Source organism: Dermochelys coriacea, chromosome 9, assembly GCF_009764565.3.
Source record: "Dermochelys coriacea isolate rDerCor1 chromosome 9, rDerCor1.pri.v4, whole genome shotgun sequence".
Classification (NCBI taxonomy): Eukaryota; Metazoa; Chordata; order Testudines; family Dermochelyidae; genus Dermochelys; species Dermochelys coriacea.
The window spans coordinates 45,919,598-45,933,560 of NC_050076.1; positions in this window are offsets into that span (position 1 = coordinate 45,919,598).

The following is a 13,963-nucleotide window of genomic DNA, read 5'->3' on the forward strand; positions in this document are numbered from 1 at the left end:
ACCCCCTAGTTCATGTGTTCATGTGTTATGAGAAGGAGTAAATAATATTTCCTTATTTACTTTATCCACGCCAGTCATGATTTTATAGATCCCTATTATATCTCCCCCTTAGTTGTCTCTTTTCCAAGCTGAAAAGTCCCAGTCTTATTAAGCTCTCCTCATATGGAAGTCACTCCATACCCCTAATAATTTTTGTTGCCCTTTTCTGAACCTTTTCCAAGTCCAATGTATCTTTTTTGAGATGGGGCAACCACATCTGCACACAGTATTCAAGATATGGGCATATCTATTCCCTTCATAATGATTCCCAACATTTTGGGATCTATTTGCTTTTTTGACTTCTGCTGCACATTGAGTGGATGTTATCACAGAACTATCCACAATAACTCCAAGATCTCTTTCTTGAGTGGTAACAGTTAATTTAGACCCCATTGTTTTATATGTATAGTTGGAATTATGTTTTCTAGTGTGCATTCCTTTGCATTTATCAACATTGAATCTCATCTGCCATTTTGTTGCCTAGTCACCCAGTTTTGAGAGATCCTTTTGTAGCTCTTCGCAGTCTGCCTGGGATTTAACTATCTTGAGTAGTGTTGTATCATCTGCAAATTTTGCCACCTCACTGTTTACCCCTTTTTCCAGATCATTTATAAATATGTTGAATAGGACTTGGTCCTAGTACAGACCTCTGGGGGACACCACAATTTACCTCTCTCCATTCTGAAAACTGACCATTTATTCATATCCTTTTCCCATTATCTTTTAAGTAGTTATTGATTCACGAGAGGACCTGCCCTCTTATCCAACAACTGCTTACTTTGCTTGAGAGCCTTTGGTGAGGGACCTTGTCAAAGGCTTTCTGAAAGTCCAAGTATACTATATCATTGGATCACCCTAGTCTACATGTTTGTTTGCCCCCCTCTAGAATTCAAATAGAGTGGTGAAGCATGATTTCCTTTACAAAAGTTGTATTGACTCTTCCCCAACATATCACATTCATCTACATGTCTGATAAATCTGTTTTTTTGTTTTTGTTTTTTACTATAGTTTCAGCCAGTTTTCCTGGTACTGGAGTTAGACTTAGCGACCTGTAATTGCCACAGTCACCTCTGGAGCCTCTTCTGAGATTTGACTTCTTGCCTGTGTCTAATATTGACCAATTGACTTTAAGGTCTTCATTTTATGGTATAGTGAGATGTTCATATCTTGCATGCTTGGAAAAGCTTCCTTGGAAGTGTGGCCATGTGTGGGAGTTCAGTAACATTAGGTGAAATGTCTATATTGTTAGTTGGTCCTTTAACCTATGAGATATGAGCAGGCCGCGTGATCCAGCAAGATTCTCTATTTCAGTATGGAGAATCTGAACTATAATTTAAGTATCCTATCCTAACCAGCTTAAGCACAAAAAAAGGTGGAACAACCAGAACTGCACACAATATTCAAGATGTGGGTGTACCATGGATTTATATCAAGCCATTATATTTTTCTCTTTTTATCTTCCCTTTTCTTATGGTTCCTTTTTTGAGTGCAGCTGCAAATTGAGCAAATGTTTTCAAAGATATAGAAGTCATTGTGAATAGTTCTTTCTTGAGTGATAACAGCTAATTTAGACCACATCATTTTAACCAGTTACCAATCCATAAGAGGACCTTCCTTGTTATCCCATGACAGCTTACTTTGTTTAAGAGGCTTTGGTGAGGGACCTTGTCAAAGGCTTTCTGAAAATCTAAGTACACTATATCCACTGGATCCCCCTTCTCCATATGCTTATTGACCCCCTCAAAGAATTCTAGTAGATTGGTGAGGCATGATTTCCCTTTACAAAACCACATTTACTCTTCCCCAACAAGTTATGTTCATCTATGTGTCCGACAATTTTGTTCTTTACTATAGTTTCAATCAGTTTGCCCGATACTGAAGTCAAGCTTACTGGCCTGTAATTGCCGGGATCACCTCTGGAGCCTTTTTTTAAAAATTGGCGTCACATTAGCTATCCTCCAGTCATTTGGTATAGAAGCTGATTTGAATGATAGGTTACAGACTACAGTTAGTAGTTCTGCAATTTCACATTTGAGTTCCTTCAGAACTGTTGGGTGAATACCATCTAGGCCTGGTGACTTATTACTCTTTAGTTTATCAATTTGTTCCAAAACCGCCTCCAATGTTCAGTCTGGGACAGTTCCTCAGATTTGTCACCTAAAAAGAATGGCTCAGGCTTGGGAATCTCCCTCACATCCTCAGCCATGAAGACCTATGGAAAGAATTCATTTAGTTTCTCCGCAATGGCCTTATCGTTCTTGAGTGCTCCTTTAGCATCTCGATCGTCCAGTGGCCCCACTGCTTGTTTAGCAGGCTTTCTGCTTCTGCTATACTTACATTTTTTTTTTGCTATTACTTTTTGAGTCTTTGGCTAGCTATTCCTCAAAATCTTTTTTGGCCTTCCTAATTATATTTTTACACTTCGTTTGCCAGAGTTTATGCTCCTTTTTATTTTCCTCACTAGGATTTAACTTCCACTTTTAAAAGGATGCTATTTTGCCTCTCACTGCTTCTTTTACTTTGTTGTTTAGCCATAGTGGCTCTTTTTTGGTTCTCTTACTATGTTTTTTAATTTGGGGTATACATTTAAGTTGAGCCTCTATTATGGTGTCTTTAAAAAGTTTCTATGCAGCTTGCAGGGATTTTACTTTTAGTGCTGTACCTTTTAATTTCAGTTTAACTAATCTCCTCATTTTTGTTTAGGTCCCCTTTCTGAAATTAAATGCTACAGTGTTAGGCTGCTGTGGTGTTTTCCGCATCACAAGGATGTTAAATTTAATTATACTATGGTCACTATTACCAAGCGGTCCAGCTATATTCACCTCTTGGACCTGATCCTGTGCTCCACTGAGGACTAAATCAAGAATTGCCTCTCCTCTTGTGGGTTCCAGGACTAGCTGCTCCAAGAAGCAGTCATTTAAGGTATCAAGAAACTTTATCTCTGCATCCCATCCAGAGGTGACACAATACTCAGTCAATATGGGGATAGTTGAAATCCCCCATTATTATTGAGTTTTTAATTTTAATAGCCTCTCTAATCTCCCTAATTTTATTTTAATAGCCTCTCTACTCTCTCTAATCTCCCTGAGCATTTCACAGTCACTATCACCATCCTGATCAAGTGGTCAGTAATATATCCCTACTGCTATATTCTTATTATCTATGCATGAAATTACTATCCATAAAGATTCTATGGTATAGTTTGGTTCATTTAAGATTTTTACTTTATTTGATTCTACGCTTTCTTTCACATAGAGTGCCACTCCCCCACCAGTACTACCTAACCCACTTTGTCTCTCTACAAAGTCTCTACAGCATAGCATGTTCCTCCCATTGTTTTCATTTTGCTTGTTATCAGATTGTTTAGCCACTGAGGCAAAGGACCTGACCACATGCTGAGCTGAGCGTCCTCAGCTTCTGTGAATGATGAGGGCACTCATCACCGAACAAAATTGGCCCTTAACTACATAACACTAAGAGCAAGCAGTGGAACTGATGCAGTCAGAAATTTTAGACATGTGCATGCAAGGTAAGTGTTCCTTAGAAGACTGGTTTCAGAGTAGCAGAAGATTGGGTTATTAAAAAGGATGGGTGGGTGTTGTGAATATGCAAAAAGGCCTTATTTTGACCTGCCTCACATCTGGTATTTATCTTCTATGTTATTGTTCTTGCTAAGTTACAAGGTCACTGGTAGATGGATATTGGTTTAAAGATGCACAGCAAAGATGCAATTAGATTGAGGCACATTTAAGAGCAGTAAAAAAAAAAAAATAGAAGCATTGACATTTCCCCTGCTATGGAAAAGGAAAAAGTACTGGTGGTAGCTTTGGTAGGGAAAAGTGTGCATGGATGCCACTTGTAAATAGTAGATTCTCTGCAAAGTTGTGCAGCTGAAGAATGGATTTTGCAGTGGAAAATATGAAATGCACATTATTTCTAAACCATGGACTGCAGAGTTGTTGAATACTTCAGTACCTATGATTGAATGTAATTAAGCTACATACATTTATATGCTATGACTACCATATTTTGTTAACTCTTTTTCTGTCATATCTGATGTATAGTATTAGACTTTGTGTATTATATTTAGTTACCATAGTCTACATTGCATATTAAAATCACTTGAATGCTATGTTACGTATGGCCTCTTTTCAACATCATTTTATTTATATACTTTACATACCATTTATAATTCACCATTTTCCAGTTTATCAGTTTTATTTAAATCTCCCATTTATTTCCTTCTCTACAATATGACCTTTAGCACATTCAAAATGCAGCCCTTTCCCTTCAATCTCTTCTCTGGGTAGAAGTGCATGTGCTTTTGTACACAGTAGTCATCTGACACATAAGGTTTTCGGATGGCAGTACACCAGTTTAATATAATTTAATCCATAGTAAACTAGCTAATTCCTAAGTGCAAGCCACGTGGTTAGAGCCTTGCACAGACACGGAATTTGGAACTGCATCCGATCAGCGAACTGCAAAAATGGTCCACAGATATCTGCAGATTTGCAGGGCTCTACACATGGGAACTGGATAATTTCCTAAAGTTTCGCAGCTGTGCCTGAGAAGAGGGAAGTTTTCTGACCACTGGGAGGTAGTGCATGTCAAAACACTTGAAAGGAGCCAGTCTCAATTTACCTAGTCCGAGAAACCTTCCTCCCAACCCTATGCAACCCTATGGTAGCAAGTACTACATCTGGTAGTAGGTTATTTTATAAACTAGTTAGTTAGCAGAAACTCATTTTCCAACCTGTCTACTATAAATGCCTTTTAAGTGCCATGTTAATTATTCTTACATTTTAATTAAAAATATTTTTTATTCTTCTTTGAAGGAGGAAAATACAAGAAATTAAGACTTGGATACTGTGTAAGGGATCATAGATTGGAAATCCAAGTATATACACATAGGCCTTTTCCCATCTTTCAAGTTGTGGAACTCCCATTAAAGTGAATGAGAGTTCTGCATACAGAAAAATGGCAAAGGATCAGATAGGGAAAATTAAGGAGAATATACTTTAATATGGCATATTACAATTGTTGGAGGTGCTATAACATAGAATTTGTGAATAAAATTCTGCTCTCAGAAACCATATGTACATATATGCATTTGAGATCCAAATGAGAATTTGAGCAAAAATGCTTTTCTTAGTTGAAATACTGCATTTCTCAAGTTACTTTTGTATCTGATATTTGCAATGTGCATACAGACCCACATAAATATGGTAGCTTTAGAAATAAAAACAACATTTTAACACAGAGCAGTAGGAGTCAATAGAAATGTCCCTTCAGGTTTGAACACAAAATAATGATTAAGAGTTAATTGCTGGAGAATTGTTAGATTTCACTGTCTAAGACTCTTGCCACACTGTGCCCCTCCATTGTCTCAGAATCACATAGGGCCAAGTGGGGAAGAGTGCAGAGACCACCTGGACATTCACACTTCGACTAATTTAATGTATATTTTAGGGCTATCCATCACAGTTAACTCACGTGATTAACTAAAAAAAATTAATCACAATTAAAAAAATTAGTTACGATTAATCGCATTTAGATTAGATACAATAGAACACCAATTGAAATTTATTACATATTTTTGGATGTTTTTCTACATTTTCAATATCGCTTTCAATTACAACACAGAAAACAAAGTGTACACTGCTCACTTTATATGATTATTTTTTATTACAAACATATGCACTGTAAAAAGGATAAACAAAAGAAACAGTATTTTTCAATTGACCTCATACAAGTACCAAAGTGGAATCTCTTTATCGTGAAAGTGTAACTTACAAATGCAGGTGTTTTTTGGTTACATAACTGCACTCAAAAACAAAACAATGTAAAACTTTAGAGCCTACAAGTCCACTCAGTCCTACTTCTTATTCTGCAATCGCTAAGACAAACAAGTTTATTTACCTTGACAGGAGATAATGCTGCCTGCTTCTGATTTACAATGTCAGATTTACAATGTGAGAACAGGCTTTTGCATGGGACTTTTGTAGCGGCGTTGCAAGGTATTTACATGCCAGATATGGTAAACATTCGTATGCCCCTTCATGGTTCGGCCACCATTCCAGAGGACATGCTTCCATGCTGATGATGCTCATTAAAAAAATTATGCATCAATTAAATTTGTACTCCTTGGGGGAGAATTTTATATTCCCTGCTCTATTTTACCCGCATTCTGCATATATTTCATGTTCTAGAAGTCTGAGATGATGACACAGCACATGTTCATTTTAAGAACACTTTCACAACAGATTTAACAAAACGCAAAGAAGGTACCGATGTGAGATTTTTAAAAATAGCTACAGCACTCGACCCAAGGTTTAAGAATCTGAAGTGCCTTCCAAAATCTGAGAGGGATGAGGTGGGGAGCATGCTTTTAGAAATCTTAAAAGAGAAACACTCTGATGCAGAAATTACAGAACCCGAACCACCAAAAAAGAAAATCAACCTTCTGCTGTTGGCATCTGACTCAGATGATGAAAATGAACATGTGTCTGTCCACCCTGCTTTGGAGCGTTATCAAGCAGAACCCAACATCAGCATGGATGCATGTCCTCTGGAATGGTGGTTGAAGCATAAAGGGACACATGAATCTTTAGCGCATCTGGCACGTAAATATCTTGCAATGCCGGTGACAACAGTGTCAAGTGAACATATGTTCTCATTTTCAGATGACATTGTAAACAAAGAAGCAGGCAGCATTATCTCCTGAAAATTGTAACCAATCTTGTTTGTCTGAGTGATTGGCTGACCAAGAAGTAGGACTGAGAGGACTTGTAAGCTCTCAAGTTTTACATTGTTTTATTTTTGAATGCAGGTTTTTTTGTACATAAGTCTACATTTGTAAATTCAATTTTCATGATAAAGAGATTGCACTACATTACTTGCATGAGGTGAATTGAAAAATAATATTTTTTGTCTTTTACAATGCAAATATTTTTATACAATAAAATAAAAAATGCATATAAAGTGAGCACAGTACACATTGTATTCTGTAATTAAAATTAATATATTTGAAAATGTAATAAACATCCAAAAATATTTAAAATAAATGGCATTCTATTGTTGTTGAACAGCATGATTAATCGTGATTAATTTTTTTTAATCGCTTGACAGACCTCGTATAGTTGCTATCATGCAGCCAGCAGCCCCATCCTGTGAGGTCCTGAGCACCCAAAAATCCCACTGAAACTGAATGGGCATTGAGGATGGTTAGCATCTCTCAGAACTGAAGCCTTAAAATCTAATCATGTTAAGAGTATTTGAATGGTTTCAGTGGGAGGCATTTTCTCATCCATTTATGGAGGATTTACATCAACAATTTACTGTAATGCTAACATGAATGTGTATGTCTGTTAATGGTAATGAGGAGCTAAACATGCAAATCTCACACACCTGGATGGAAGACTGCAAATTCTTTCATGCTGGAACTTAAAAACATTGAAAGCTGGACACAATATTCAATATAAGGTGTAATAATAATGAGCCTAATGCAAGAAAGTGCTGAACACCCTAAAATTCCTTTAGTGGGTCTTCAACAGTAGTTGAGAGCACTCAGAACCTTGCGAAACCAGGGCTAATGGTAGATGCTGTAATACAAAGAGAAAGGCGCAATGAAGCCGGTGGCACGGTAATCAGAGAGCACCTTTCTTGTCCTTTATGGAAAAGACAAAGGCACACATTGCTATGACTGTGAGTTAGCTGAATAAGCAGCACACAAGAAAATGTGTGTTTGTATTACGGTGCACAAAGGATGTGTCTGACCACTGTCCTCTGTGCTCATGTATAGTATGTATTTTCTGCATGAAAAGAACTGCACAGATTCGCTAGGCAGAGCTGTTGTGAAAAAGTAGAATGCGGTGGTATTCAGCTGCATAATGAAGTTATATATTTTGCTTACTTGCATGTTACAGCAATCCTTTATGTAAATGCATCCCAGGGAGCAGTCATCTGTAAAAACAAAACTGATATTTACAAAATATACTGTTTTACCTAATTAAAAAAAATCTCAGACTTTTTCAAATGAATTTTTTTGTGTCTCTGTCATTTGAATTAACATATATCACTGTATTAATAACTTGCCATAAGTGCTGTATGTGTCATTTGGATACTCTTATATTTGCCTTGCGTTTATATGGTTCAAATACAATAAAACAAGACGGCTCAAGAACAAGACCGTATGGAACAGCATCCACCGTTGAAAAATTGCTAACTTGTTTTTGAAAAGCTGTCCAGGCTTGATGTTCTTCTAGGTAATCATCATCTTCTTAAAAAAATCACTGGTTAGAATTGTACCAAAAAATCTGAGCCCGGTCTAGATCAATATTTTGAACTTATTTGACTAGCATTTGTAATTCCAAGGGTACATTTTGTGCTGCTTTTGAATGCTGTTTTCTAACATGTTGTTTCTTAAAGAGTAAATGGATGTTTTATTTGTTTGTTGTACCTGTGTTCATTTTGTCAGGTTTTCACAGCCACATTTTCCCCCTTTTACTAGTGGGAACCACTGAATATTGTAACTGACCCCACAGCAGGGTCGCTGTGAGAACTGTGGCATACCAGCCGCCTACAAGTCCAGCAGCACATTGGCTGGCTGTCCACAGACTCGGCTCTCTAGGCTCTAGCCCTCGGTGGGTTTACACCATGAATACTCAAAAAGAAAAGGAGTACTTGTGGCACCTTAGAGACTAACAAATTTATTAGCGCATAAGCTTTCGTGAACTACAGCTGAAGTGAGCTGTAGCTCACGAAAGCTTATGCTCTAATAAATTTGTTAGTCTCTAAGGTGCCACAAGTACTCCTTTTCTTTTTGCGAATACAGACTAACACGGCTGCTACCCTGAAACCATGAATACTCAATCTAATGGATAAGGCTGCTAGAAATAAAGTCACGGCTTCTTTACTAGCTCAGTGACTGACCCAAGCAGTTCCTAACCCACTCCTAAGGTCAGTGCAGTACAGGGGCGGTAACAGAGGAATCTTGTTGGGACCTCTCCACACCAGCTTCTTGTCCTGAGACCTGCTGCCACCGCTACTGCTGGCTCCCTGCCAGCAACAGATTTCTGTCAGAGTTCACACCAGAATGTGGCCAGCAGCAGCCTTTTGTCACTGTGCGGGAGGGAAGGGATGGGAGCTGCTTCCAGCTGCAGGGGAGGAGGAGGGAGAAGGGATGACCTGGCCCGTGTCTTTGTAGAGCTCATCTCTCCCCCCCCCCCCGTTTCCCCCAGTTTGTCCCTTCCTGCCCACACAGTGTCGAAAGGCAGCTAACACCTCCAGGCTGCTGCTGACCACCTACATAACCCAGCCACCTCCTGTCCCCTGTCTATAGTGCAGGCAGGAAGGGGTGAAGCCCTATGGATGCAGTGTGCATTAGGGCCCAGGGAACCTGACTGCAGGGGCTTCAGCAAACCTGGCCAGAGACCTGGCTCAGCTTTCCTCTTCTCCCCGTCCCTGCCCACCGCTCCACCCCATCACCACTCCAGAGTTTAGCTAAGGGGCAGAGAGGCTGCCCCATGCCAGCACTGTGCAGGTCTTTGGAACATGCAGAGCTACGCCCCTCCTGGCCAATGCCCCAGGCCAGAGGGCTTAGGCTTTCGAGGGGCACCAGCCTAGCCAGAGGCAGTGGGGGAAGAAAGGAGCCTGCCGGCCAGGCTGTTGGTGAGCTGAGCACTCCGACCAGGGGCTGGTTCTCCACACAGTGCTGGGATGGGGCACGCCCCGCTGGGGGGATATGTAAGAGCAGTGAGTTTGGGGGGCAAAGGATCAAAGCAGGGACAGGACAGTGAGAGGGAGAACACGTAAAGGGCTGATGGGTGGGCAGCAGAGGTGAAATGTAACTGGCTGCAGCCTGGTACCTACCCACACTCACCGGTCACTGCAGTTCACAGCTCGCAGCCAGTGCCATCCGGAAATGGGATGGGGGGCAGGGCCCTGCTGACCAAGAGCTGGCACAAAGCGGGGGTTGAGCTGACAGACCAGCAAGGGGAGCAGATGACCACGTGTGCTGCATCTTTGCCGCACCACCAGCCTTGTATACCCACCCCCATCGTCAGCCACTGGACACCCACTCACTGCTGGTGGGAGGGAGGCTGGCAAGCAGCGATCCAGCCTGCAGCAGTACCCACCTGTACTGATGTGGGGGGGGGGAAGACACCAAGAGCCTGTTCTTTTGGCATTTCTGACCAAGTCAGAAGCAGCAAGTACCAGAAAACTCACAAGGTGGCTTCCTCTTGCTAGATTTCCTGCCCAGTTTTGTTTGGCTCATGTGATCAGTATAGTTCAAATAAACCCTCAATTTTAGGGTATTAACTGATTAGCAGAACCAAACCTCTGAATATTTGAATTCAACCCATGACTAGTGGATACATTTTTTTCTTCCTTGATCCAAGTCTACTAAATGTCTCACCTTAAAATACCATGGAACTTTGCTAATTTACACACTTTATAATACACAAAAATGTGGCAGTCTCTTGTATTTAAAGATTTTAAACAATGCTGCAATGAAGATTCATATACTAAAACATTGTATTAAGAAGATACACTGCACCTGCTAATGCATGGACAGTTAATGAATCAAAATTAGACTGTGAACTGGTCAGAACAGATGACTACTGTACAAGTTGTAGTGCAGCAGCCTTGCTTTTACTGAGCTGCGTTCACTAATTTATAAAACACAGTCTTCTGCAATGGATCCCTTAGTTGCTGGTGTGACTTAGTGAGGATTTTCCTGCACTATGAAGTGCTGAGACTTTTAGGGTAAAGGTGCTGAGTATGCATTAAGCAGGGTTGCAACCCTTTATGAGAGTATCATAAGTGTCACAGTTCTGGCCTATTTTGATGGCTGATTGTGATCAGCCTCAGACAGCTCAGGAAATTTGCTCTTCCAGTTCCTGCTTCGGTGACTAGAAGTGGATATGCTGTTTGTAGAGTGGGAGACAGCACTGGTTATGCACCTCAGAGTGAGGCAGATGCAATGCAGCAGAGCCACTGAGTTCCCCTACCACAAGGTGATCCCTTTATACAGTTTTCAGTTTTGTCTGCCACCCTCTTGAAGCAAGTCAAACTAGTAAAATTAGTTTCCCCTGGGTGGTGGGTCTTCTCCAGACTTGTAACCTACCCAAGAATTTGCATTAATAACGCCCCCAGTGTTCATAGTTCCTGCAGGAAACCCTCATTGAGTCAGGAATACAATCACTAGTCTCTAAAGATACGTATAACATTTATCAAGCTGGTACTAAAATCTGACTCTTCTGCCTGTCCATCACATCTGTCACAGGGGTATTCTGAAAGCTTAACCCAAATGCCTTCTCAGAGAAGGGCTGATCCAAAGCCCACTGAAGTCAGAGCTAGGAAAGCAGATTGCTATGACATATTATGTGTTTCCAGTTGTGAATTTCTATTGACGCACATCACTGGGGGTTTCAAACATGGTATGAGTTCAGAATGTGCTTTACAGAATAAATTGAAGAGAGGCTTGCCTGCAGTGTACATGCTATTTTCACTGATTTCAGTGAGAATCATGCATCTGAAAGTAAGGGTTGGCTATACTGGGATTTAAAGTTTAAAACGGATTTAAGGTAAAGTGTAAAACCAATCTGCTATTTAGTAACATGTTGCCATAATCTAATAAGAGACTGATACAAACAATGCAGAATATTAATTTTAGCATTAAGAGCTCTGTCCCACTGTGATATGAAATTATTGCTACCCTGCGGAATTTCAAATCATCTAATGCAAACCAAAAATTGGGCTGCTCATCTGTTGATTCATATTTTAAGGCAGCTGTTCTAGGCAGCAGAGCCCTCCAGAGTCTTCAGCACAAACTGTTCTGTCAAAGAAGTGGTTCAAGTTTGAAGGTTTTTTTTTAATATGAAAAATGATTCATAGCAGAAGCATGATATCTCACTCCAGAGAAGATGGTTTAAGTTCCCTTCAGGTCATGCAAAGCTCCCGGTTCCACACTTCTCTTCTACCTCACCCCCACAGCAGCTGTTCACAAGAACTTTGGGTAGGACACTGCTTCTTTCAGATAGAAAACAAAACAAAACAGGAAATTTCATTTCAAAGAGCAACAGAGAGACTTTTTAAATGAAATCCCTAGTTTTTTTCCCTGCACAGTCCTAAATATGCTTTAAGTCTCATAAGTAAGCTCAAAAAGTAATTGTTAATGGGAAACCATCATCCAATTGGGGGGTGGGGAGGCATTTTTAGTGGTATTCTGCAGGGATTTATCTTGGGCTAATACTATTCAGTATCTTTATCAGTTATCTGGAAGAATATATAAAACCATCGCAGGTAAAACTAGCAGATGAAAAATTGGTGGAGGGCAGAGCAGTTATACAGATCAATCTGGGTCACTTGGTACAGTGGACTCATTTGAACGATATATGTTTTAATACAGCCAAATGAAAGATAGGAACAAAGAATGTATATTTCACAAGATGAAGGACTCTATTTTGGAATACAACACTGAAGAGGACTTAGGGGTGTGGCAGACAACCAATGGAAAATGATCTTCCAGAGTGATGCGGTAGCTAAGAGGGCTAACATGATATTTAGATACGTAAGCAGAGGAATAGTAAATAAGATCAGGGAGGTGATGTTACCTCTGTTCATAGCTTTAGTGAGATAATTACTGGAATACCGTCTCCTGTTCTGGGGTCCACACTTCAAAAAGAATGTTGAAAAATTGGAAAGGGTTCAGAAAAGAGCTACAAGGATGCTATGAGGTCTGAGAAATATGGCATCTAGTGAGAGATCAAAGAAGTTCAATCTACTTAGTTTATTCAAGAGAAGGGTAAGAGGTGACTTGATCCTGGTCTATATGGTCCCACATGGGAAGATATTGCTGATAATAGACTTTTCTTTAATAGAGCAGAAAAAAGGCATAGGAGCTCTCCTGGTATAAGAGATCCAATAACTGGAAGCTGAAGCTAGACACATTCAGGCTAGAAATAAGATGCAAATTTTTAACAGTGTGGATAATTAACATTGGAGAACAAGGTGGATTCTCCATCACTTGAATTCTCTCAATCAATGTTGGATATCTTTCTAAGAGAAACACTATAGTTCAAGCAGGAGTTATGGGCCTGATGAAAAAATTACTGGGTTGTATGGTCTGTGTTATGCAAGAGGTCAAACTAGAGCATCATAATGGTTCCTTCTTGTCTTAAAATTGATGACTGAATCTATGAAAAGGAATAGTTATCAAGGTTCTGATTTTTTTCCCCTCCTTTTGGTAGATGTAAGGATGAGGGCCCAGTAGACAAATGGACATTAGCATATTGATAGCATCCATCTCTGTGGCCCTGATCCTGAACTATTTAATTCAATGAAAGTCTTACCATTGACTTCAGTAGGAGCAGGAACAGACCCCATGACTCCATCTTCTTTGACCCTGCTGCTATAGCAGTTGAACACTTTGCTCAGTGTTTGATAAGATTAGAGCATGACTAAGAGCTAGATGGCTGAAACTCAATTCAGATAGACTGAGGTGATGTTGGTAGGTGCAGAAAGCAAACAAAGGAGATCCCAGAGATTTCTGTCCTCTTTCTGATTGCTAAAGGGAGCAAGTGGCCAGACTGAGAGTTGAATTTAGTCTCTTGCATTACCCTGCAGAGCATTACCACTGAGAAGGATTCCAGCTCAATAATTTCAGCTAGTTCTTTTGCGGATGATTCCCAATATATTAATGTCAAGACAACATAATGACAAAACCTCAGTGTCTGTGTAAGACTCTTAAGGATAGCTTTCTGTGTTCGCAAGACATAGGTGGAAACCCCTCGGAAACACCAAATGAGAGAATCAAGTTGTTTTCTGTAGCAGATATAGCCAGTCCAATTAAACAAGTGTTTGGCTTACAAAACCCCACCCTTCGGCAGGACCTTTGGGTATTTGTCAACACATTTAT